A 26,865-nucleotide genomic window follows, 5' to 3' on the forward strand; every position below is an offset into this window, starting at 1 on the left:
TTGGCTTTAAACTGAGAAGGCTGGAAGCAGCCTGAGGTGTGCAGAAGAGAAGAAAGGGAAATAAGGGAAGCTTGCCTCAGCCTTGGCCAGAGGTGTGGCCCCTGAAGCTTAACTGGTGAACACCCCAGTGACTCCTTGAGCACGTAGGCAGAACGTGAGGGGGCCACATTAAAGCTAGAGCAGTTGTTGCTGTGGAATTTGCCAGTGGGTGACTTTCTTACCTTTCTCCCCATGGGCTGATAGCCATGTTTGCTGAAAGTCAGTGGCATTTTCTGGCGCTATATACGTTTTTATATATATATACGTAGGCGTACTTGATAGGACCTTTTAAATAAACCTAGTCCCAAGTTATCATTATGCTATTACATTTGTTAGTTGTTGGCAGATCTGTCCCACCATATACAAAAGCTGAGCTATTTCAGTTACTGTACTTATGAGTCATCTTGCCGATTTTGTATATATTTTCTACCACTGTTCTATAATCTCATCCTTTCGCTCAGTGTGTGCAGGTGATAATTATGTTCTTTCCCTTTCTTACGTTTTACTTCTATGAGATCAAAATAGCAAAAAGGACAGTTACAGTTTTCTCTTAAAAGTTTGTGGAGACTTGCAAAGCTGACCTTGACACTAGCGCTTTGACTTAGATCAGTGATTACAAATAACGTAAGTGCTCTTCCGAGCTTTGCAATAAGCAGAAATGCACATCAAGATAGCCTTGCATTTTAAGGGCAGATTGAATTGGGTGCCCATCTTGTCAAATTGTGAAGTCTTCAAAAATTCTTTTTGTGTTGAGTGGATTTGCTACATCCGTCATTGCTACTGAGGTCTAAAAAGTTCGTCTGGAACGCATCAGTATTTGTCAGCACTCAGAGGGCTGAAGGGTCTCCTTAGGGAAAGGGCAAGGGAGGTAGAACAAACTGTAGTAACCCAAGAAAAGATGGATTTGTATGACTGAGAAGACTAAAGTCACGTGTTTTCATTCACCACACTATTTCTGGAAGGTCTTGGCAATTTTTAAAAGTTGTTATATCATTGTTTTCTTGATGGCTTCTCTAGCCGTTCAAATGTGGTAAGAAGATGACAGTGTTATCATACAAAAGGGAAGGAAGAGCCGTGTTCCTCTGACTGAAAAATGTTTCCTCAGTTCCTGTCTGTCCATTACCTTGAAACTCTCTCCAGTTTTCTCAGACAACACTGGTTGGAGCTGACACACTCAGAGGAACACACACTTCCCCATTCAGATGACCACATCAGGAAGTAGAAGCATAGCTTTGACTCAATAGGGGCTTCTCTGCCCACATGCTTCACATACGTGAACTGTCAGGCCTCATCTGAGGGACTTACAGTGGGTCAAGATCTCTTCTCAGCTGAGCCCAACCTGATTGCTCAGCAAATAGTTTTGAGAGAAGCTTAGACCTCAAGTGTGAGAGCCGCGCACAGTTATTTTTCCCGAAGATGTGCTGAAATCACAGATGTCTACAAGTCAACGCTTAAGGAATGGCACTCCTAAACAGCAGGAAATTTGGTATGTTCTCAGTTGCAAAAATGTGTCCTAGATGCTGCAGATGGTGATTTTATTCTTCAGCCACGACAATAGCCCTAGTTGGGGCCCTGATCATGCATTTTCTGGTGACAATGCTCAGTGTATTCTGAGCTTATTTTAACCATATTTTGAAGTGAAAGTACATGTATTTTAGAGAACTGAAAGTGACTCTATGTGATTAAATCGTAGTGTCAGTATTTTTAATTAGCAGTCTTTTGGTTGAAATCAACAGAACCCAACTAGCTTAAAAAAAAAAAAAAAAAAGCTTAAATAATAAAGAGAATTTATCATCTCACTTACTTAAAAAGTCCAGAGGTAGTTCAGGCTCTAGATAAGATTTGATGATGTCAAGGGTCTCATTTCATTCTGTCTTTCTGTTCTGGCTTCCCCTGTGTGAGCGGGCATCTTAGGGCAGACTTCCTTATGGTCCCAAAATGGATGCCAACAGGTCCTGGGGTTACATGATTTTTTGTTTATATCAGTAGGAAAGAGACCATCTCTTCCCTGAATTGCCAAATAAAATTCCTGGGCTTCATTCTGACGGAACCAATGACTGTATTTGGGACTATGGGATGCCCTGATGCCATAATTCCTCTCATCCTTGGAACTGAGGGTGGATCAATCCCCTGTGATGGTTAAGGTTATGTCAACTTGGCTAGCCACAATTCTCAGTGGTTTGGCAGTTATGTAACGATATAGTTATCCTTCATTTTGCAATATAATGTAATCACTTCCGTGATATGATCTGATGTGATCAGCCAATCAGTTGTAAGGGGAGTTTGCTTGGGTGTGTGACCTGCATCCAACACTAGCTAGCTTTTCCTCACTCCAGATCCTGCATCTGGCTCATCATCATCTGACCTCTGGCTCTTGGGACTTGAGCCAATGGCCTGCCATATTGCCTGCCGATCTTGGGTTTGTCAGCCCCGGCAGCTACGTGAGTCAGGAGAAGCCTCCAGACTGACACCTGACCCACAGTCTTGGAACTTCGCAACCTCTATAACCAAGTGAGCCATTTCCTTGAGATAAATCTCTCTCTCTCTCACCATATATATGTGCATATATATTTATCTACACACTTCACTGGTTTTGCTTCTATAGAGAACCCAGCCTAAGATACTCCCCAAATGCTTTGTTGAGAGTGAGGTAAAAATGATTGCAAGGGAAATTCGGGATACTCTTACCAAAAGAAGTATAAGTAGATGAAAGGACGCAAAAATAACCAACATTCTCTCATGAGTGTTTTGGGAGGAAAAGCTATAAGCTATCCAGAAAGGCGAGTTGAGGAGTGACTGGGAAGGGCTCTGTTAAGAAGTCTGAACCTGACGTCTTTTGAAAAGTGATTTTAATCAGCAAATATCACCTAATATCCACAGAAAACTCCTTAGGGTCATTAAATACCCAACAATCTTTTTATGAAGTCCTTGGGTGATGCAAACAGTTAAGCACTTGGCTGCTAACAGAGAGGTTGGTGATTAGGAATATACCCAGAGATGCCTCGGAGGAAAGACCTGATGATCAGCTTCCAAAAGATCAGTCATTGAAAACCCTATGGAGTGCACTTCTACTCTGCATACGTGGGGTTGCCATGAGTCGGAATCAACTGGTTTGGTTTTGGTTTTTTAGTCTTTTTTACAAATGAAGCTTTTTTTTTTATGTGTGGTTAGAATAGCTAGACGTCTGGATACTGAGTAGATCCAAAAAAAAAACCAAACCCAGTGCTGTCAAGTCAATTCCGACTCATAGCGACCCTACAGGACAGAGTAGACCTGCTCCATAGAGTTTCCGAGGAGCACCTGGCGGATTTGAACTGCTGTCCTTTTGGTTAGCAGCCGTAGCACTTAACCACTACGCTACCGGGGTGCCCACTGATAGGAACCTATTATTTGATCATTGTACTTTTCGTTGTGTTTGAAATATTTTATAATTAAAAACTGAAAGTGACACACGGATATGGTAGACATTATCAATATTTTATATTTTTCTCCTTCCCGTGTGCTCAGGAGACTACGCTTTCTAGCTCATCTTGCAATTAGGCAGTTCGTGTGATTAGTGCTGACCAATAGGCTGTGAGCAAAAACGACACTGGTTTGGTCTGGCCTGAGAGTATAAAGCTCTGGGTGAACTTTTGGCTTTCCCTTCTTCTTCAACATGATAGTGGATGCCAGATATTGAGATGGTGGAGCTGCAAAGTAGTTGGGACCACCGAATCACTGCACAATGTCCACTGCCTTGGAGAGTCATCAGATGTTCTGGTTATCAACTTCTGTGTGTCATACCACCCCAAAACTTATTAAAGTAACAATTTTCTGTTATCTCTTATGGGTCTGTGGATTGACTGGGCTCAACTGGGCAGCTCTTGCTGAGGGGCCTTTCAGACGGTTCCAGTCAGTTGCAACTGGAGCTGCAATCACCTAAAGACTCATATGAACTGGATGTCTAAAATGGCTCACTCGTATGTCTGGAATTGGTGCTGGGTGTTGACTGGGTAGGGGGCAGTTGTGATTCAGTGGTAGATTTCTCACCTTCCATGCGGGAGGCCTAGGTTCAATTCCTGACCAGTGCACCTCAGGAGCATCCACCACTTGTCTGTCAGTGGAGGCTTGAGTGTTGCTATGATGCTGAACAGGTTATAGCAGAGCTTCCAGGTGAAAACAGACTAGGAAGAAAGGACTGGTTATCTACTTCTGAAAATCAGCCAATGAAACCCCAAGGATTGCAATGGGCTGATCCCATTGTACATGGGGGCTGACTAGATAGGAGCTAACAACAAGTCTTCTTATTCAAAGTAGTCTTAGTTGATGTCATTGCGCTCACCATGCTCATTTCATTCATTGCTCTCTCACCACTGCCTGCAATCACCTTGTTGTTATCTGTCTTCCTGCCCCCTTGCTAGAATGTAGGCTCCATAAAGTCAGGGACGTTTCCTGTCTTCCCTACCTATTCCATGATCATCCCTGGCTCTAAGAATAGTACCTAGCTCACAGCAGGCAGTAAACAGTTCCTTTTTGTTTTGTTTTAGGTTATATATTTTTTTTAAATTGCGCTTTGAGTGCAAGTTTACAAATCTAGTCTGTCTGTCATATAAAAAGTTATACACACCTTGCTATGTACTCCTAGCTGCTCTCTCCCTAATGAGACAGCACACTCCTCCCCACCACCCTGTATTCCCTGTGTCCATTCAGCCAGCTCCTGTCCCCCTCTGCCATCTCATCTCCCCTCCAGACAGGAGCTGCCCACATAGACTCATGTGTCTACTTGATCCAAGAAGCTCACTCCTCACCAGTATCATTTTCTGTCTTATAGTCCAGTCCAATCCCTGTCTGAAGAGTTGGCTTCAAGAATGGTTCCAGTCTTGGGCTAATAGAGGAGTCAGGGACCATGACCTCTGGGGTCCCTCTAGTCTCAGTGAGACCATTAAGTCTGGTCTTTTTATGAGTATTTAAGGTCTGCATCCCACTGTTCTCTTGCGCCATTGGGAATTCTCTGTTGTGTTCCTTGGCAGGGCAGTCAAACAGATCCTTTCTGAATAAAGGAATAAATGGACTAATTAATAACAGGTGAATTTATTCTATCTTTTCACTCCACTCCAATCTTATCTCCAAGTGAAAGATTTCCATGAATTATTTTGGTCTTCACATCCATGATGTACGTATTTATATTTCTATATATGTGCACAATATTCCATCTCTGGGAAAGTAGACTGTGTATCAGGACACTTCTTGCAGGAAAACAGAGACTAAGAGAAAACAAGGTGAAGATATGATTGGAGACGGTATGGAAGAGAAACCACAGGGAAAAAAATCAGTAGTTGGAGAAAGTGGGAAGAATGTGTTGTGTGGTGGGAAAAGAACATTCTAATAACTTTGCCATCAAAAAGCTATTCAGTGATTTCCACATCAAAAGTTTCTTTCTGACCCTGAGGAGTTTTGACCCCAATTTTAATAACAGTCCTCTGCACTGAGTCCTATGGTCTCTGGTTGTGAGCCTATGTCTCTTGCCCCTCTGTTCCCTGTTTCTTGGCCCTCTTGCCAATTAGTTTCATTTCCAAACCTTGGTTTCTTTTCCTAAAACACGACTGACTGCCTTATGTGTGAGTCATAATGCAGTAAATAGTGAATGTATGTGCTGCCACCCATTTGAGGTAGAGCAGAGCAAATACTCTGCAAGGAATATGGAACTTTTTCCCCAGAAACTCTTGGTCCAGCCAGCTTTCCCTTCAGCTCTAGGTGCCCGGTTCTATCTGGTATACCTGCCTGCCCTGGGGCCCACTGGGCCTAGTGGTTGAGAGGTCAGGAAACATGTGGGGTAGGTTTGGGTAGAAGTCAGGGCTGGAGATGGGTGTTGGGCAACCCTATACAGGGTCAGAGGGAAGCCAAGTGAGCCGTGGGACTGAGTGGTCGTAGCTGAATGACGGTTTGTTAAATACAATTTGTCCTGCTAATAAGCATCCCTTGTTTATAGCATACAAAGAGTCACAGCAGAGGCACAAATATGGAGGAAAGTCCTTTGCAGGAAATGGCCAGGATGTGTGAATCGGACATGTTGAGGTTTAAAATGCTGTTTCCTACCTTTTCACATAAATGGTAAAAATTTATATTTTATTAATAATAATTTCAACAGCAACAATAATTACTACTATAGCTATTACCATCACACCCACAGTTTCACCATTTATTGAGCACCTACAATTTGGCATGAGCTGTACTATGTGGTTTACTCACATTATACCGAATCTTTATAATCCTAGGGGCTAGGGATTTTTTTTCTGATTTTACAAATGAGAAAATGGAGGCTCAGAGCAGTTAATCCATTCACACAAGGTTATACATACAATTAATTGCAGAACTAGAATTTGAACCCAGGTCTACCTAGTTCCAAACTACAAAAAATTTTGTTTTTATTTGAAAATGAATTTTTAAAATGAAATCCTGCTTAAATTTTATCTCTTTACATAACAATATCAATGACATCTATGCTAATATTCTAGAACAATATATTGCTTTTTTAGTGGATTCTTGATAATATTTGCCTTTAACACTTGTGTTGAAGCTTATTGATTCTGCCACCAACTTTCAGAAATTTAATACAGTGTTCTAACTTTGCTGATAGTATACTTATTTTGAGCTAGTTTTATAAAAGTAAGCTTATTCAGTAACTGCTTGTTGACGTTAATGTTTTATTTGTTAATGTTGAGGAGGAGGCATATGCTGTATAATTTCCCTCCGCTGGCAGGGAAAGTAATGTGCAAATAATTTAGGGCTTTTTTGCAGAAGAAAGCAGCCATTGTGTCTTTTTGTGTGTGAGTATTTGAATAGGATTTACACTTCATTGCAAAACTTACTCATGCTTGTGCCTTGTGTCTTTTTTTTTCCTTAAATAAAACAATACATATTTATTAGAAAAAGATTGGTAAAAAAAAACAAAAATAGAGAGAAGAAAAAAAGAAACATGCATGATCCTATTAGTAAAAAAAAAAAATTAGTATAATATTTTATATGTATTTTTACATGTCTTTTTTATACTCAAGTCTGCATATTTTACATTTGATTCATTAATTACCCGGAATTTATTTTAGTGTAGGCTATTAAGCCTTAGATTTCTGACAAGACAGAGTAAGCATAAACCTAGTTCCTTACTTTCCAACATGACAAATAAATGATGTCCCCTGTATAAACTTAATTTGGGATGAGGCAAATCTTTTATATATATATTATGTATATATATAGTTTTTTTTTCCTTTATTGTGCTTTAGATGAAAGTTTACAGCTCAAGTTAGTTTCTCCTACAAAAATTTATACACACAGTGTTATATGACCAAGTTGCTATCCCTATAATGTGACAGCACACTCCTCCTTTCCACTCCGGATTTCCCGTGTCCATTCAGCTGGCTCCTGTCCTTTTCTGCCTTCTCATCTCACCTCTGGACAGGAATTGCCCATTTAGCCTTGGGTATCTACTTGAACTAAAAAGCTCACTCTTCATGAGTATCATTTTATGTCTTACAGTCCAGTCTGGGGCAGTTCTACTCTGTCCTATAGGGTCGCTATGAGTTGGAGTCGACTCAACGGCAGTGGGTTTTCGGTATTCTTTGAAGAGTCGGCTTCAGGAATGATTTTAGTTCTGGCTGAAGAGAGAGTCTTCAGTCTGGGGTTCCTCCAGTTTCAGTCAGACCCTTCAGTCTGGTCTTTTTACCAGAATTTGAGTTCTGCACCCCACTTTTCTCCTGCGAATGAGGCAAATCTTCATCAATTTATATCCATCGCTGGAAAAATTCACAGGACCCTTGATGTCCAGTAAGCGTTTATATGTTAAAACTCCCAAGAACAAGAATCAAATTTCTGCCAAGAAAATTTGGCAGAAATATGGATAAACTTCTCTGTTCGAACGTGGTTTTTTAAATTCTAAGATAACTTGACAGATGGCTAAAGAACCAGTTGTCTGAGAAATATAATTTACAATCAATCTTGTAGGAAATGAATTTAAATTCCTGACAAAAAGCTCTTCAGTTAACTCCCAATACTTAAATTCCAACCTCTCTGAGACATATTCGATGTTTTTAAGAGAATCATTTATGTCATATAACTGATCTAAGAGCTGGCTGTAGACTCTTTGATAGAATGGGCATCAAACTTATGAGTCCTGGGGTCTTCCTGGTTCGAAGCAAAAAGTGAGCAATGTTGTAATTTGGGGGCATGGTTATAATTTATTCTCTTTACAAAATGAATTTTTATAAGCAAGTGTAGCATGTTAAGCCTTAGATTTCTGTAATATCCGTTTCTGCTGTAGGCAGCCCAGGATCTGTAGCAAATGTGATTGTGCCAAACTGGTTTGGAGGATGCAGTGGCCAGCAAAGCCACAAATGCTCCGTATTTAAATGTTTGGAAAGATGGCCTACGTGATGGGTTATTTACTCATAGCCAGGGAGGATCATGTTTGCAACAAGAACAAATTTATGTTTTGTTTACTGGGGAATTAGAAAAAACAGCATAAAGTGTATTTTTTTTTAATCATGTAGCTGTCAATCTGGGCCTATTTTGAGACCAGACATTTAAGACAAGTATCCTAACTTGTTTTGCATTATTCACCATAGTTTATTTAATGTTTTAAATATGTTTTTAAACTTTTGTTTTGCAATAATTTCAAACTTACAGACAGGTTGCAAAAGTACAAATTGTACAAACACCCATATAGCCCTTACCCAGCTTCACCTACTAACATTTTACTCCACTTGCTTTCTCCTTCACGTGGGCACTCTCTCTCCTTTACGTATGATGTTTAAATTATATGTGATTATAAAGCATTTTTTTTCTGAACCATTTGTGGATAAATTACTTATATCCTGGCCCTTTACCCCTAAATGGAGCCTTAGTAGAGCAGTGCCACCAGGTCGGCAGTTTAAATCCACGAGCCACTCCTTGGAAACCCTATGGGGCAGTTCTGCTCTGTCCTATAGAGTTGCTATGAATCGGAATTGACTTGACAGCAACTTTTTTTTAACCCCTAAGTACTTCAGTGTGTATTTCCTAAGAATTGGCATTTTTTTCATATATAATCAGAATAGTAAATTTGGCTTTGATACACACTTTAATTTTCCACTCATATTCCATTTTTGTCAACTGACCCAATAATGTCCTTTATAAGATTTTCCCCTCCAGCGTAGGATCCAGTCTAGGGTCATGTATTACATTTATTTGTCATGTCTCTTTAGCCTCCTTTAATCTGGGACATTTCCACTACATTAAAACTTTTTTTAGAACACAGCTCCCTACCACCACCTTAAAAAAACAATAGCATATTCATCTTTTTGAGTTTGTCTGATTTTTTTCCAGAAGTCTGGGGAATAGGTCCCTATGATCTGAGCTGCCTGCTTGAAGCTATCCTGGGGAATAATGGTTTATCCTTTTTTTCTACCTTTCAGATCTCATAGATGTGTCTCCATTGGCAGAATTTAACCTGGAACCATTCAGGGACAAGTCCTCTGGAAAACACAGTTCTAGGCTTTCTCCCACAGTGCAGAGGAGAATGTAAAATGGTGTGGTGATAATGCCAAGTTGACCATTGACAATTTGGTGCACACTCCTGTTCTTTGCCAGGCACAGGGCCTGAGGATAGCAAGGAGAACAGGACAATGAGGGCCCTGCCCTCATGGAGCCTACAGTCTGTAAGAGATCAATAAGTACTGTGAGGGAAATAAACAGAGGGCAGTGGCCTAACTAACGGGGGCACTCTCTCAGGCATCATGGTCAGGAAAGACCTCTCTGAAGTCAGTAAGATGACAAGGAACTGCAATTATGTAAAGGGTAGGGAGGGGTGGGGTTGTGACTGTCTGCGTAGAGGGGTGGCAAGGGCAGTGGAGCTATAGCAGAAAAGAGCTTGATGTATTTTAGAAAATGACATAAGCTCAATGAGACTGGAAGTTGATGGAACTTGACATAATTTTAAGGTGGAGAAAATGGCAAGGGCTGGGACTTGTAGGACGTGGTGATGAGTTGGCATTTGTTCTGAGTGAAATAGCAATGCCATGCTCCTAACCCATATGGCACCTATGGGCAAGTTAGAAAAAGGCATCCACTCCTCCAGACATTTCCATCTGTTGGAAAATTGTTGTAATGACTTCTGTTAGAACATGGCATTTCACTGAAATCTGCAGAAATTTTTAAAATAAATATAAAATTTACGATGCCTCCGACGTGAAAGGCATACTCCCGCACCTGTGCATGGCATCCCCATGGGGAGCTGCTAAAGGGTTTAGACAGGGAATGATACAAACCTGTGTGGTCCCTGTATGAAGGAAGAAGAAGGGAAGAGAAGAGATCAGATGAAGTGCTTTGGAGGCAAAAGGGTGAAGAGGATGAAAAAGGGGACAAGGCAATGATAGCTCATCAGGTTTGTGAAGAGCCGTGCCATTTTACTGAAATAGACAAGACTGGAAGAAGACCAGAGTCTATGAGTGGAGGGAGAAAAATAAAGTAAGGAGTAATTAAAATCCAAGTATTTACCATCTTCTCTTGAATGCTCCATTTTCTACTAAAAGTTTAACCAAACTCATCTCTTTTCCAAAACAAATGTCCTTGAAAACTTACCCAGAGAATCAAGGATAATAATATCTTCTTTGCCTTTCAGGTTTATAGAATTAGGCTAATTTAAACTCAAATTTAACATTTTCAAGTTCCTCTATATGTATTAGGCACTCTTCCAGACATTTTACACATGTTATCTCATTTCCTCTGCACAACGGTCCATGAAGCAGTTCCTTTTTTTGTCTTCATTTTAGAGATGAAATGTGAGGTTCAGACAGAGATCTTGATCGCTGGATTTGAATGACCTTTGCATGGTGTACAGGTCTGAGTCTGAAGTTGAACCTACTGCCTTTCAGTGACTTTGAGCCCCTTCCTCTTCTCAGTTTTGTCATCAGTGGTGTCCGGTAGAATTTCCCACAATGGTGGAAATATTCTATATGTGCACTATGGAATAAATAAAGTCATGTGGCTATTGAGCACAATGTGATTAAGGAATTGAATTTTTAAATAAATTAAATTTAAATGGTGACACGTGCTGGGGTCTTAAAAGCCTGTGAGCAGCCGTCTAAGATACTCCACTGGTCTTACCCCTTTGGGAGCAAGAGAGAATGAAGGAAACTAAACATACAAGGGAACGATTAGTCCAAAGGACTAATTGACCACAACTACCATGGCCTCCACCTGTCTGAATCCAGTATAACGAGATGGTGCCTGGCTACCACTACTGACTGCTCTGACAGGAATCAGAATAGAGGGCCCCGGACAGAGCTGGAGAAAAATGTGGAACAAAATTCTAACTTACAAAAACAGACCCAACTTACTGGCCTGACAGATACTAGAGAAATTCCGAGAGTATCGCCCCTGGACACCCTTTTATCTCAGTAATGAAGTCACTCCTGAGGTTCAACCTTCAGCCAAGGATTAGACAGGCCCGTAAAACAAATCGAAACTAAATGGGCACACCAGCCCAGGGGCAAGGACTAGAAGGCAGGAGGGGACAGGAAAGCTGGTAATTGGGAATCCATGGTTGAGAAGGGAGAGTGTTGACATGTCATGGGGTTGTTAACCAATGTCATAAAAACAATATGTGTACTAACTGTTTAATGAGAAGCTAGTTTGTTCTGTAAACCTTCATCTAAAGTACAATAAAAATAAATAGTGACGTGTGGTTAGTGGCTACTGTATTTGCTGGCACAGCTCTAAATTAATGGTCTCCAAATTTTGGTGCACAAACCCAAGGGCAGGGCACAGAATATGCAAAGTGCAGGAAAACACACACACACACACACATACATGTATACTGTATATGTATGTTTTAAATCCTTTTTTATTTTTTTGTGCATGTTTTATAATGTATTATGTACTATATATATACATATATATGCATATATGCACATATATACTATATATAAACCCATTGCCGTTGAGTCAATTCCAACTCATAGCAACCCTATAGGACAGAGCAGAACTGCTCTATAGGGTTTCCAAGGAGCTTCTGGTAGATTTGAGCTGCCAACCTTTTGTTTAGCAGCCGAACTCTTAACCACTACTCCACCAGGGTTTCCATATACGAAACATAAAAAACCAAAAAAAAAAAAAAACATATATAGTAATTCTTATTTATTTAACACTGTGTGCCAGGCACTATGCTTAACTCATTTAATCTTCATAGTGATACTGTGGGTTAGGTACTTTTATTATCCTGATTTTACAAATGAAGAAACTAAGATAATATTTGGATATACCCAGGGACATAGGTTGCTAGTGGCAAAGCCAGAATCTGAGTATAGTCAGTCTGGTTTCTAAGTCCACGTGCTTTGTTGTTAGTTGCCACTGAATTGATTCTGACTCATGGCAATCCCATATAACAACAGAACAGAACATTGCTTGATCCTGCACCATCTTCACGATCATAGGTGTGCTCAAGTCCATTGTTGTGGCCACTGCGTATTTTGAGTGCCTTCCAGCTTAGTGGGAGATCTTCCGATAGGACAATATTCTGTTGTAATCCATAGGGCTTTCATTGGCTGATTTTCAGAAGTAGATCCCTAGGCTTCTTCTGTCTTAATCTGGAAGCTCCACTGAAAACTGTCTACTATGGGTGAAGCTTCTGGTATTTGAAATACAAATGGCATAGCTTCCAGCATCACAGCAGCACGAAAGCCACCACATTAAGACAAACTGACAGATTAGTGGTAGCCGTGTGCTTTACTTTAAGCTAAATAAGTATATAGGGGGTGTGGGGGTGGGCAGTATTTTTACAGATGGGGCGAGTAACCAAAAATGCTGACTAATCGTATAGATTAAACCTTAGACAACCAATCAAAGATGGCAGCTCCTAATCTCAAAATTTAAAGATCTTAGAGATGATCTAGTTCAGCCACTTTTCTAGTGATAGATGTTGCTTTGCAAGTAGAGGGGTGTGAGGCTGAATGAGTGTGGGGTATGGTGATGGTCGAGACAAGAGTCCTGGGTCTATCTGTCCTTGTTTACAGAGACAACTTGTAACAATGGCATAGGGGTGTTGGACCTCGTTGTTTAACTATACAAGGATAAAAACCAAAAACCAAACCTACTGCCATCGAGTTGATTCCGACTTATAGCGACCCTAGAGGACAGAATAGGACTGCCCCATAGAGTTTCCAAGTAGGGCCTGGCGGATTTGAACTGCTGACCTCTTGGTTAGCAGCCGTAGCACTTAACCACTATGCCACCAGGGTTTCCTATAGTAGAATTATTATCAGCATCAACAGCCCAAGACTGATTGCTAAGAGGTAGAGGTCAGAAATATCTCCATCCTCCAACCAGTTCTGACACCAGCTGTCCCTCCCACAGCACTCTCTACTTCTCTTCTGGGTTTGATAATTGGTTGCAATGGCCACATAGACCTTGCAGATCATACTCACAGTTATAGGGTTTATTAGGTAAGTAACAGGTTACAATTAAGGATTAGGAATGACTCAGGATACAGTTCTTTGCCCATGACAGCCTCTTCTCAGTCTGGCCATCAGCCCCTCAGCCCCTTAGACCCTCAACCTGGCCTCTGCCCTGCTCGGGCAAGTGTTAGAAAGCTCTTCAGCTCTACCGATAACTGCCTGGAGGCACCCCACTCCGCAGGAAATCTCTTGCTCAAAGGCATTCGGCTCTCTCACTCCAGTGTGTAGGCACACCCACTGTAACTGTTTTGTTCCTTGGGCCAGAAAGCTTGCTGTGCCATCTTGTACTGGTCTTCTAGTTCTACCTCTGGTGTTTCTCTGCTGCCACTTCTTGTCATCTTGCCCCATCTCTGGTGTTACAGTGTGCTCTCTGTCTCCTGGGTCTATGAGGTTCTCAGAGCAGGGACCCCAGATCCAAACGAGTGCTTTGCTCCCGTCTCTCCTTCTTGGTGGTAGTGAGGTCCCCCCTTTCTGCCTCTGGGATGGCCCATTTTAAGCCTAGTGCGATGGCAAAACTGACCAGTCCCCTTGTTAGGATTCCATGCACCTTATTTGTGTGGTCCCCCCAGGGGTTCCGTGCACCTTATTTGTATTATTAGCAAGCTGTCCAATCCCCTTGGTGGGCCACAAGCACCTTATTTGCATAGTCCCACCCTATCATTGTATGGGAGTCTCAAAAACTATGGCTAGAAGGGCCATATTAATTCACTGCCCTGCACAACTGTAGCTAACACTTGTAAAGATCTTTTTGTGTGTGATCTATAACTTTCCCAGTTTTAAAAAACTGTTCATCCTTGCCAGTTTAGTTCTAGTTACTAACTTAGAATTTTTGTTTGTTTCCCAGATATTGAAATAGAGGAGAATGGGTGCCAGAAGGCCTGGTGGGGGAGAATCCCAGCAGAAGAGCAGGTGGAAAGAAAGATGAACTGAACCAAGACCTGCTGATTTTTCCTCGGTGCCACTAGCTTGAGGCTGCTTCTCTATGTGCAGCTTGGTTGGTGATGAATCTAATTCAAGAGCAATCAAAGAAAGGTAAACATCTCTGAATTGACAGGTCAGCCAGATATATAAAATTTACCAAAATCTGATTTCCACCTGGAGTCCCTGAGTGGTGCAAACAATTAAGAACTCATACTAACCAAAATGTTGGAGGTTTGAACATACCCAGATATACCTCAGAAGAAAGGCCTGGTGAGCTGCTTCTGAAAGGTTAACTATGCCATCGAGTCAATTCCAACTCATAGCCACCCTACAGGACAGAGCAGAACTGCCCCATAGGGTTTCCAAGGAGCGGCTGATGGATTTGAACTACCTTTGTAGCAAAATGGGTAAGAGCTCTGCTGCTAACCATAAAGGTCCAGCAGTTTGAATTCACCAGCCACTCCTTGGAAACCCTATGGGGCAGTTCTGCTCTGTCCTATAGGATCACTGGAAACCCTGGTGACATAGTGGTTAAGTGCTATGGCTGCTAACCAAGAGGCTGGCAGTTTGAATCCGTCAGATGCTCCTTGGAAACTCTATGCGGCAGTTCTGCTCTGACCTGTAGGGTCACTATGAGTCAGAATCGACTCCACGGCAGTGTGTTTTTATAGGATCGCTGAGTCAAATCCATTCCACCGCAACAGGTTTTTTGTTTTGTTTTGTTTTCTTTTCTTTTTTGGTTGATTAGCAGTCAAGTTCTTAACCACTGTGTCACCAGGGCTCCCTCTGAAAAGTCATAGCCTTGAAAACCCTATGGAGCAAAGTTCTACTCTGAAACACACGGGTGGCTATGAGTCTGCATCAACTCCATAGCAACTGGTTAAGATCCACCTACATACTTCTTGTTTAAAGTGAGTATGCTTACACTGTACCCCTATCCCTGCCCTAAACACCTTTGCTATTTCTCCAAGCACTCACCAGGACGCTTAGCAAACAGTAGCTGTGATATAAATGAAAACGGGCATGCTTAACCTGATATACTATCCTATCTTTACAGTTCCCAGGAACGAAGTGGTTGATGAGGTTTTGTGGAGTCAGAGAAAGTTTTGCAAAGACCAGACTTCTAAAGCGGGAATAAAGTCACTTACTCGAAAGAAAGGCCTGCGTGGAGTATGTGGGTATGTGTGTTTTAGCTGCGGCTCCCTTGGTTTCAAAATAGGAGGAGGTTTCAGAGACAGCAAACTAAAGATGACAGCAGCATCGCGGTGCGAAAAGAGAGTAGCAGAGAAATATCTGCCCAGATGCCTTTGGGCATCTAAATCCAAAGCCTTCCTTTCCTGGCTGCGGAAAGTTCTTCAGTTTCCTGGGGAGGCCTGTTCGGAGTCCCCGTCTCCCTTTCATTCTTCCAGCTTCCTCGAGAACTGTAGAAAGCTGAACAGTCTTCTCTAAGGGCTAGCCCGAGCCAGGCCAGAAGGTAAGGCGTCCCCACGTCGCGAAGAAACAAATCCCACGCTGGGGATGCCTTGGGGCGTGGCCCCCGCACCTGGCTCCGCCCCTCCGGCGCGTCGCGCGGGGCGGGGCGAAGGAACAGGAGAGAAAGGGCGGGGAGCGAGGGTTGTGGGTGTGCGCGTGCCCGCGCGCTCGTGCCCGGCACGTAGGTGGGGGCGCGCCTGTACACGCGCAGGGGAGAGACGAGTCCAGGCGGTCGTTGTCGGGTTCGACTCGAGGGGCGGGGAAGTCACCGGCGAGCGGCTGCTCTTGCCGCCCGTCGCCAGCAGCCCGCCGCGTCCGGATCGCGCCGGCTGAGCGGGGCCGCCGGCCGCACACACCCTGGGAGGCCAGGGCGGGGGAGCGGGCAGAGTCCGCGCCCAGTGCCTGGGACGAGGAGGATTCGCACCGTCGCTGCCGCGGTCTCCGTCGCCGCCCGCGCCCGGCCGGGTAGGTGAAGACCGGGTTGGTTGTCCCCAGGCCTCTAATCGGCCAGGAGCGGAGAAGCGAAACTTTCCGGGCGCTTCCTCCCGCGGTCCCGGGGCCGTCCGCGGCTCGGGGAGGTGTCGTCGTCGCGGGCGGCGGCGGCCGACGCCATGTTGGGGTCTGTGCGAAACGGGGCGCTCCCGACCCGCTCCCCTCCACAGCCGGGCCGGGGGACCGCCTGGGAGGGTCCGGGCCAGCGCCAGTCCGGCCGGCTGTTCCGCGTGGCTGGGGGACCGGTCCGCGAGCCTGCGGGGCGGGGGTCGGGCGGACGGGGACGGGTGGCCCCGAGGTCGGGCAAGAAGTTACAGGGCTTGCGGACTAGGGTCCTAGTCATTACCTTGCCGTCCAAAAAGTTTGCAGGGCTTGGGGGTCAGGGACGCTTGTAACTTGAAAAGCCTATTTTTATGTGACTTGAAAAAAATGGCACCGCAGAATTTGGTCTGATAGAAGCTGTGTTCCTTGCACGTTATTTATCTGGAGTCTTTTGAAGTTTTATGGTTTGTTGCCCAACTTAGTTTTCCTTCTTCAGATTTTATTAAAGGCCGACAGCTCGCTTCCCATGTTGCTTGAATACACGTGTGCTCTTAGGACACTATAGAAATAACTTGTGCGAGTGTGCGATGGAAATAAGTGGTATTAAGGTTACAGATAACTAAGCCCTTTTCTGTAATTCAGAGACTCACAAAGTATGTTAAGTTGGTAAATGCCTTCTTTGTTGCGCTTTAGTACAGTTGCTGAAGAGACTCATTAAAGAAAGCTTTAGACACAAACGTTTATTGAGAGACATAAAGGCATGTGTTGTTCTCTTAAAAATAAGGTGAAGTGATCTTGACATTTCCAAGTCCCCCCGCCCCGCCTTTGGTTTCTTAAAGGCGCATGTCTGTGATATTTTGAGCATTTATCTTTTTCTGTACTCGGGTAGCTCATGGGGTCCTCAGGTTAATTCAGTATTAACGAAGGCTTCTATTATTAATCTCTTTGGATCCTTACAGCATGGGAGGTGAATGGTATTAAGTTACTTATTTGGAAAGCACATGTAATCGCCTCAAAAAATAAAACTGGTGTACTGGCTAAGGTATCAAAAAAAAAGATTCAGCTAGAATTACTCCAGCAAATGGATGTAAATTGCTTTTTTTTAATAAAGGTGCCTTAGCTTTAAAGTTCTGTTAAATGAACTTAAAAAAGCTCTTCACCACGAAGAAGATAAACTCTAAAACACGTCCTAGGGATTTCTCCTCTTTATACCTTCTGCTCAGATTTGATTGCTAATTTCCTTAGTTCTTGGAAAAAAAAAAAAAAAACTTCCGTTTTGCTTCGCTACCAAGTAGTATCATTATATATACTAGTTTTTATGGATGAAGAATTATTTGGTGGTTTCGGATAGCTATTGAAAACGGTCATCTGTGTGCTGGCTTGTTTGAGGTGTATCTTATTTGGCCTTGACAGTAGCCCTATGAAAGAAATGAAATGACTTAAACAGTCTAGCAGCTGAGCTGGCATTTAACTAAGATCTTATGACTCTGGAGCCTTCTGATTTTTCCTGCAGCATAACTTTGTAGGATACATAACTTATTTCCGTGGAACAGCCTCTGTCCACCTTGTTTCCTCTGTCTTCACTGCTCTTTCTGATTTGAATTTACTTATTGCCTGTTAAGTACTTTTCTAGAGAGCTGATGTATTGAAAGTTTTCCTCTTAAAAATTCTCACTTAGGCCTGTACTCTTGAAGCCTTTTCTGCCCTACTCGCCCCCCCCCCCCCCCCCCCCCCCCCGTCTTCTCTCTCCCCAGGAATAATTCACCTCTCTGGTAAATAGTGCGTAGATATGTTATAATACCTCCATGACAGCAGGCATCCCTTGGGGGCTGATTTGCCTCTTCGCCCCCAGCATGTGGAGAACATAGCACACGCTCAGGAAAGATTTGAATGGATGGGTACACATATGTTTGTTTCTTGTAAATATGCTTCATGGGTTTTCTTATTGAATTGTCATTTCCATGGCCATAGTAGTTAGATCTTCTCTGTAGTTTTTTTTCCCTAGTACATGGCATGAACTTCATTGAATCCACAGATAGGTTGATCATTCCTGGGTCCTCCCACTCCCTGAGAATTTACCTTGGCTAAAAAAGAAAAAAAAAAAAAGGTAACTCAATGAATTTGGGCCTGGGGGTACAAAACTTGAGTATTTATGAAATTTCTAAGTAGGTGATGGACTGAAGTGTAGTCATTGGTGTATGGGAAAGAAGCCATGGATCAACAGAAGGATTATTGTCCTAATTTTAAAGTGAAATTGAATTTATTTGCATTGGATAGAAGTATAGTTAATGCCTGAAAATTCTGAAGGTCATGTTTATACGTTTAAGCTCTCTGATAGAGCAGATCTCATTATTGCCCTGTCAGTCATTGTCAGAATTGTCTTAGAATTTCGTTTTAGAATGCGCTGCTTAGTGGAAAGCATATAGAAATTGCCGTTCTCCTATTGCTAGGTTTATTTTTGAGAGCCAGCTTTGTATATCAGCTACATGTTTTAACAGCAGTGTGCATTTTGGCTTAACAGAATTAAAAAAAAAATTTTTTTATAGATGTTTTTAGATTGATGTTTTAAGTTGTTAAACCTCTCGAGGAGAAGGTGTTCTGTTACTGTAGACTTTGGGGTTAATTCCATGCTTCCCACCCAAAATAACTTTCTCCCTAGTCAACCCGTAAACCCCAAACTAGTGTGCTAAATTCGGGGAGGTCCTATGAAGAGGGTTGAAGGCGTTCAGGTAGTTCCCTGCGAATGTACTATAAAGAAAGCAGGTTGCACGTAGGATGGACTTGAACAACAATAACAAACCTTGAATGTTGACTCTGCTCCTTACCATTTTGTGGCCCTTGAACAAGTCACTTCACTTCTCTAAGTGTCACTGGACTCATTTGTGAAATGGACACAAAAATACAGTAAAACCTGTGAAAGCCAGAACCTCTGTAAGACAGAAACCTGTCAGAGAAGGAGAACTAAAATATTTTCTGCTAAAACAAGCGATAGAAAAGTAGTAAGACTGCATCCTGTCAAAGGCAGAAAACTTGTGAGAGCCGACCAAGACAAGGCAATCTTGTGAAACTTTGCCTCTCACAGGTTTCACTGTATTGCCTCACATTGTGAGGGTGCACTAAGACCTTTGTGGAAGTGCCTTGGGCATGATATTCGGTATCATTTCAACATATTAACAGAGTGGCAAGTAATTATATAAAATCATAGAATCTTTTTTTTTGGACATTTTATTGTGTTTAAGTGAAAGTTTACATAGCAAATTAGTTTCCTGTTCAACAATTCATACACAGATTGTTTCATGACATTGGTTGCTATCCTGCTGTGTGTCAGCGTTCTCCCTGTTTCCACCCTGCTTTCCCCATTTCCATCTGTCCAGTTTCTCTGCGCATCTTTACCTTCTCATCTTTGCCTTTGGACAAATGTTGCTTGTTTGATCGAGTGTTACTGTTTATTTTATTGGCCAATCAGTTATTTGGCTGAAAGGTGACCTTCAAGAGTCACTTCAGTTCCAGGTTAAAAGCATGTATTAGGGTGATCGTCTTGGGGGTATCAGTTGAGTAAGTCTGGTTTTTTTATGAATCTGAGTTTTGCTCTACATTTTTATCCCATTCTACCCAGGACCTTCTGTTGTGTCCCTGGTCAGAGCTTTCAGTAGTGGTAGCTGGGCATCATTTAGTTCTGGTCTCAGCCTAGAGGAGGCTGTGGTTCATGTGGGATATTAGTCCTGTGGACTAATCGCTTCCTTGAGCCTTTGGTTTCTTTCACTTTTCTTTGCTCCAGATGGGAGGAGACCAATGATTGTATCTTAGATGCCCACCTGCAAGCTTTTAAGACCCCAGACACTACCCACCAAACTAGGCTGTAAAACATTATCTTTATGAACTATTTAAGCCAATTAATCTAGATATCCCCTGAGACTATGGTCCTGAGCCTTCAAGCCCAGTAACTCAGTCCCACGAGGTGTTTGGATATGTCTAGGAAGTTTCCGTAACTGTGTGCCCTGTTATGAACCCCTGGTGGTGCAGTGGTTAAGCACTCAGCTGCTAACCAAAAGGTTGGCGGTTGGAACCTACCAGCTGCTCTGTGGGAGAAAGATACGGCAATCTGCTTGCATAAAGATTTATAGCCCTGGAAGCTCTATGAGGCAGTTTTACTCTGTCCTTTAGGGTTGTTATGAGCCAGAATTGACTCCACAGCAACAGGTTTTTTGGTTTCTGTGCTCTATTATAAGTGTGAATATATATGTAACATATACATACACATATACATATAGGTGTGTATAGATGTATACACACACACAAATGCTTACAACTATACCTACGTATACACATATGTACTCCCATACACCCTCCCACACCTATATAGTATACATATGTACCTGTGTAACCACTCACAAATTTTCGGTTATTACTGTTGTTGCAGAATTACACAGTTATAGCATTTATTGTAGTTGTGCTTTATTCTCGAATAACTCTTAGTGTCTTCTTTTACCTTGGTCACACTGTGCTGACTTCCCCCATACTGTATATTGCCTTTCCCTTCACCAGAATTAACACCTGCCTATGATCCTCCCTCCCTCCCTATCTCCTCCTCCCATCCCTGGTAACCATCAAAGAACAGTGCTTTCTGTATATATGCCTATTCTTGACTTTTTATAAAAATCATATCGTAGAATATTTGTCCTTTTGTGATTAACTTATTTCACTCAGCATAATGTCCTCCAGTTCATCCATGTTATGTTTTGCGGACTCATTGTTCCTTACCATTGCATGTATGTACCACATTTTGTTTATCCATTCATCCCTTAATGGACATTTAGGTTGTTGCCATCTTTTTGCTGTTGTGAATAATGCTGCAGTGAACATGGGTGTGTATATGTCCATCTATGTCACTGCTGTTGTTTCTCTAGGATATATACGTAGGAGTGGGATTGCTGGATCATATGATATTTCTATTTCTAGCTTTTTGAGGAAGTGCCGTACCATTTTCCATAGTGATTGTACCATTTTACAATCCCACCAGTGGTGTATAAGAGTTCCAATCTCCCCACAACCTTGCCAGCACTTGTTTTGTGTTTTTTTGGCAGTGCCATTTTTGCTGGAGTGAGATGGTATCTCCTTGTAGTTTTGATTTGCATCTCTCTACTCGACGGCACTGGGTTTTTTTTTAATGGCTAATGGGAGCCGTGGTGGTGTAATGGTTAATAGCTTGGCTGCTAACCAAACTGTCGGCAGTTCAAATCCACCAGCTGCTCCTTGGAAATCCTATGGGGCAGTTCTGCTCTGTCCTATAGGGTCACTGTAAGTTGGAACCAACTCAATGGCATCTAACAACAACAACAGTGGCTAATGGAAACCCTGGTGGCTTAGAGGTTAAGAGCTATGTCTGCTAACCAAAAGATCAGCGGTTTGAATCTATCAGGCGCTCCTTAGAAACCCTGTGGGGCAGTTCTGCTGTGTCCTGTAGGATCTCTATGAGTTGGAATCGACTGGATGGTAACAGGTGGCTGATGACCTTGAGCATCTCTTCATGTGTTTGTTAGCTGCCTGAATGTCTTCTTTGGTGAAGTGTCTTTTCATGTCCTTTGCCCATTTTTTGACTGGATTATTTGTTGTTGAGGTATTGAAATTTTCTGTATGTTTTAGAGATTAGATCCTTGTCAGATAAATCATTGGCCAAAAAAATTTTTTTTTCCTGTAAGTTCTCTTTTTACTCTTTTGGTCAAGTCTTTGGATGAGCATAAATATTTAATTTTTAGGAGGTCCCAGTTATCCAGTTTATCATTTGTTGTTTGTGCATTTTTAGTTATGTTTGATAGTGTATTTATGCCATAAATTAGGACCCCTAGCTTTGTGCCTATGTTATCTTCCAGGAACTTTGTAGTTTTGGCTTGAACATTTAGATCTTAGATTTGTTGTGAGTTAGTTTTTGTGTATGGTGTGAGGTATGGATCCTGTTTCATTTTTATGCAAATGGTATCCAGTTTTTTCAGCACTATTTGTTAAAGAGACTGCCTCTTCCCCTTTGAATGGATTTCAACCTTTTGTTGAAGGTAAGCTGTCCATAGCTTGGTGGATTTACTACTGAGTTCTTAATTCTGTTCCTTTGACATGTATGTCTGTCATTGTACCAGTACCGACCTGTTTTCATTATCGTGCCTGTATAGTAAGTTCTAAGTTCTGAGATCAAGCAGTGTAAGGCCTCCTACTTTGTTCAAATCGTAGAATCTTAAAAGGAAAGTGACTTTAGAAACACCTAGTTCAGTTTCAACCTTGGCTGCTCATTAGAATTTCCTGAGGAGCTTTTTAAAAAATATTCGTGTCTGGACACCACTCTAGAACAAATAATTGGAAGTACTGGTTTTGGGGCTGGGGCATATGTTGTTTTGTGTTTATTTTTTTCGCACTTGTGATTCTGATGTACAGTCAGGGTTACGAACCATCGATTTAATTCAATTTTCCACCTCCTTATCCTCTTCATTTTGTTGTTTAATAAAGTGCTGAGAGTTTAAATGCCAGCTAAACTCCTGTCAGTCTAGAAAAGATGTATTTACAGCTGAGAAAAGCGAAATGCTTAGAGGTTAAGTAACAGTCATTTCAGGCCAGAAAGGCCATGTTGGGATGTAGTTCACCAACTCCAGTGGCCTTCGCCTCTACTCTGCATCAACAGCCTACATGTACAACTGTGTTACTAACCTTGTCATCATGCAGAACTACTCTACCTTAAGTCTAAAACTCTGTGGTCAGAGATGGTGATTCAAAGACCTGTCTTTCTGTTTCTCTTGCATCATACCGGATGAACCGGCTTCTTGCCCTCATTGTTACCTCTGGTGCCTTCCAGGCAATTTGTCATCTTCCTTCTTTATCCAACTCAACCCGGTAGTTCATATTCTAATTGTGAACTCACTAGCACCACATAGACCCTTCTTTCCTTGACCTTTTCTGTATATAACTGGTCAGTTATCAACTTATAAATGTCATCACTGTTTGCTTTTTCTGCTTTGGTCCCTACTTAATTACAGTTCTCCCACCCCCCCCACCCCCCAAAAAAATCACAGCATGGTAACTGTTACCTATTTGTTTTCCTGTGTACTAGTTTCTTTCTAATCCTTTTCTCATCCCAAAGTTGACTCATCTTCTCTATCGCTTTTTTATTCTGCTCAGGTCACCAATGCCAGTCTTCAAACACTTCACTTTTAACAGATGACTTTGCTTCCTTCAAAAATAATTAAAGTTTTATGATGTAAATTTTCTATTTTCTTCTTTGCATCAATTTTTTCATCTTTTTTTCCTTCCTGTTTTCAGAGGTGAAACTATCCTTAATTCTTTATACTTGTTTTATTTAAATGATATTTGGGGAAATAAACCAAAAAGCTTTGTGTATTCTTTGTACATATTTTATTAACTGTACATATAATTTTATATTTTGCTTTTTATGCTTATATTTTTCTACATATTCTTCTTTGTGTTTTGTTCCTAAATGAAAAATATTTTTTTCTTTGTGTTAATTATAATTAAACCCACTGCCGTCGAGTTGATTCCGACTCATAGCGACCCTATCGGACAGAGTAGAATTGCCCCATAGAGTTTCAGAGGAGTGCCTGGTGGATTCGAACTGCTGACCTTCTGGTTAGCAGCTGTAGCACTTAACCACTACGCCACCAGGGTTTAATTAGGCAGTATCAAAATATTACCTCCCTAGCACTCAGAGATGATATTAAATTTTTGGTGTGTTAAAGTCATTGCAAAGTTGCCAGATTTAAAAAAAAAAAAAAAAACTAATTATAGGTGCTGTTTGGAATCCTTTATTATAAAATGTCTTATTTAACAATTTCCCATGTTAAATATTAATCTGTGTTCTCTCAAAAGCAGTCTAGAAATCCGTTGTATGGATATACTATAATTTATTTAACCAGTCTCTGTTTTGGGACGTTTAGATTGTTTCTGGTTGTTTTCAGTAATATAGACAGCTGCAGTGAACTTCTTTCTGTGAGTAACTTTGTATACTAGTCTAATTATTTTTGTATATCTTTTTAGAAATACTGTAGAGTTCTTGTATGAACTCTCTAAAGCAGTTATGTTGCCAAAATGGTATTTAGAAAAGTTGTTCCAGTGTATACTCTCTAGAATGTGAGTTACTTTTCCCCTACATCTTAGAGAGGTGAATAACCTCCAACATTTTTGTATTTACAAAAAAAAAATCCCGTGCCGTTGAGTCGATTCCGACTCATAGCGACCCTATAGGACAGAGTAGGACTGCCCCATAGAGTTTCCAAGGAGCGCCTGGCGGATTCAAACTGCCGACCCTTTGGTTAGCAGCTGTAACACTTAACCACTACGCCACCAGGGTTTTACTAGTCATTTTTATTTGTGCTTTTGGAAATTGCCATTTATGTCTTACCCATTTTTCTTTTGGGATGTTTTCCTTTTTTCTTATTGATTTGCAGGAACCTTTTATATTTGAAGAACGTTGGCCCTTCATATATTGCGCATGTTTTTATTTTTTTTTCTTCCTAATGCTGAAGTTTAAAAGTTTTATGTAGTAAAATATTTTCTTTTATGATATTTGACTTTTTCATGGTATATTTAACCATTCTTCTTTGGCTAGGAATTTAGGTTTTGTTTTTCACCATTAGAGTCAATGCCAAGGAAATAGCTTTTTATATGCAGCATTCACTTCCGCTCCCGCGTTTATTTTTCCAGCATAGATTCTTATGAATGAAAATGCCTGAGGGTCAAAGGCCAGTGCTTCCTAAAATATTTTTATTATTATATGTAACCATTAGTCCTTGATTTCTTGTTCCACTGCTTATTATTTGTGACCTTTTGGCAGGTTATTTAGTCTTACATATTTATGGAACGTGGAAAGCATGTTGAAAAGATGCCTTGTGCTCCCTTGCCTCTCCTCTTTGCTTGCTCTTGTGTCCCCTCTTGGTAAGGAGCAGCTGATGGATTCAAACTGCCTACCTTTCGATTAGCAGCCAAACACTTAACCACTGCACCACCAGGGCTCCTTATATACACTAAACTTAAGTTTAGCCCCTTTTTCTTTACCGTAGCGTCAAACAGCATCTCTATGTGGGTGACTACCAAATCTCTCTGCCTTGGAGCTCCCTGCTCACCCTGGCATTTCTCTTGAGAGACGTTTGTCTTTTATCCGAGATAAACATATTCCAAACTGATTTCTTCTCCCTCCCAAAGCAAAACTAGCATCTTCCCAGTGGCTTATGCTTAAAGTCGTTTAACACTCACTTTTCATCTGCATATTCAGTTAGGTCCTAAATTCTATCTGTTGTACCTCAGTAATCTTTCTCTTCCATCCTCCCCTTTCATTTCTGCTACCAGTTAGTATGGTTCAGCTTTTGTTACCTTTCCCATAGAGATTATTGGAGTACTCATCTTGCTGGTTTCTTTGCCTTTAATCTTGCTTCTTCATGTTCTCTCCAACGCATCCTTTGTATTTTCCTGTTTAAAAACTTTTGTCTTCCCTTTGCCTACATAATAAAAACTAAACTCTTCAGTCTGATGCTTTTTCCCTTTGCAGCATGGCTCCTCCCTATTTTACTGGACTTCTGTTCACCACTGTACCTTCTCCTGGCCCTGCCTCCTCCAGCTTGGGCTCAGCTGTTTCCTCTGGAATATGTTTCTACATTACCATTCCCCTCTTCTTTCCTCGGCCCCCACCCCCCTCAAATAGTTTGACCTGCTAGTACTTTTGCTTAAAGGCTCAACTCGAATTTCTGGTCAGATGTCACCAACTCAACTCTTTGATCCTGGAATCTTCATCACTTAAAATAAAAAATAATTTTGGTTTGTTTCCCCTCTGCTATTTTAGAGCTGGGTTGCACAGATTTGAGTTAATCATATTTCTCAGTTCATAGCTTACCGCATGAGTTACCAAAACCATTTCCTGTTATTTTTTTCGTTGTCAATTATTCCCAACTTCCTCTTTCCTATAGAAACATACCCTAATATATAATAAATATATATACTTGTGCATATAAGGAGCCCTGGTGGTGCAGCGGTTAAGCGTTTGGCTGCTAATCGAAAGGTCGGTAGTTTGGACCCATGAGCTGCCTCCTTGGAAACCTCACGGGGGCAGTTCTACTCTGTTCTGTAGGGTCGCTATGAGTCGGAATCTACTTGACAGCAGTGGGTTTGGGTGTTTTTGGTTTGTGTGTATAAGCTTGAAGAATAAAGCAGTCTTTTTCTTCCATGAGGATTGTTAATTCTGAGTATCTTAATATCTTTTAATACTGCTTTGCTCAGAGCAGGTTGTCAGTAAATATTTGGCTTCTTGAAATTCATTGAAAATTATTAATGACTATACTGGTATCCATATTAGTTAGAATTTAATTTCTGGGAATTTAATTTCAGCCTTTACTTTTCCACATCCAGTTAGTCACGGCAAACCTGAATCTGCCCTTTCTGTTCCTGT

The 26,865-nt window shown here is 41.6% G+C and overlaps 1 protein-coding gene across 4 annotated transcripts in view; it reads left to right on the forward strand.

Annotated features, from left to right (window-relative positions):
- The first annotated feature begins 1,291 nt into the window (after nucleotides 1-1,291).
- Nucleotides 1,292-26,865, forward strand: part of PLEKHF2 (pleckstrin homology and FYVE domain containing 2) — a 47,811-nt gene continuing 22,237 nt past the window's right edge. Inside the window, exons 1-4 of one of the 4 annotated variants that reach the window (XM_023545890.2) lie at nucleotides 1,292-1,525; nucleotides 14,347-14,534; nucleotides 15,172-15,334; nucleotides 15,481-15,601. The gene's annotated coding sequence lies outside the window, so the exon portion shown is untranslated. Of the gene's footprint in view, nucleotides 1,526-14,346; nucleotides 14,535-15,171; nucleotides 15,335-15,480; nucleotides 15,602-15,713; nucleotides 15,898-16,229; nucleotides 16,362-26,865 lie in introns of those variants that run through there. The other 3 variants (XM_023545892.2, XM_010588414.3, XM_064267915.1) reach the window with 3 other exon arrangements.

This window comes from Loxodonta africana, chromosome 14, assembly GCF_030014295.1.
Source record: "Loxodonta africana isolate mLoxAfr1 chromosome 14, mLoxAfr1.hap2, whole genome shotgun sequence".
Classification (NCBI taxonomy): Eukaryota; Metazoa; Chordata; class Mammalia; order Proboscidea; family Elephantidae; genus Loxodonta; species Loxodonta africana.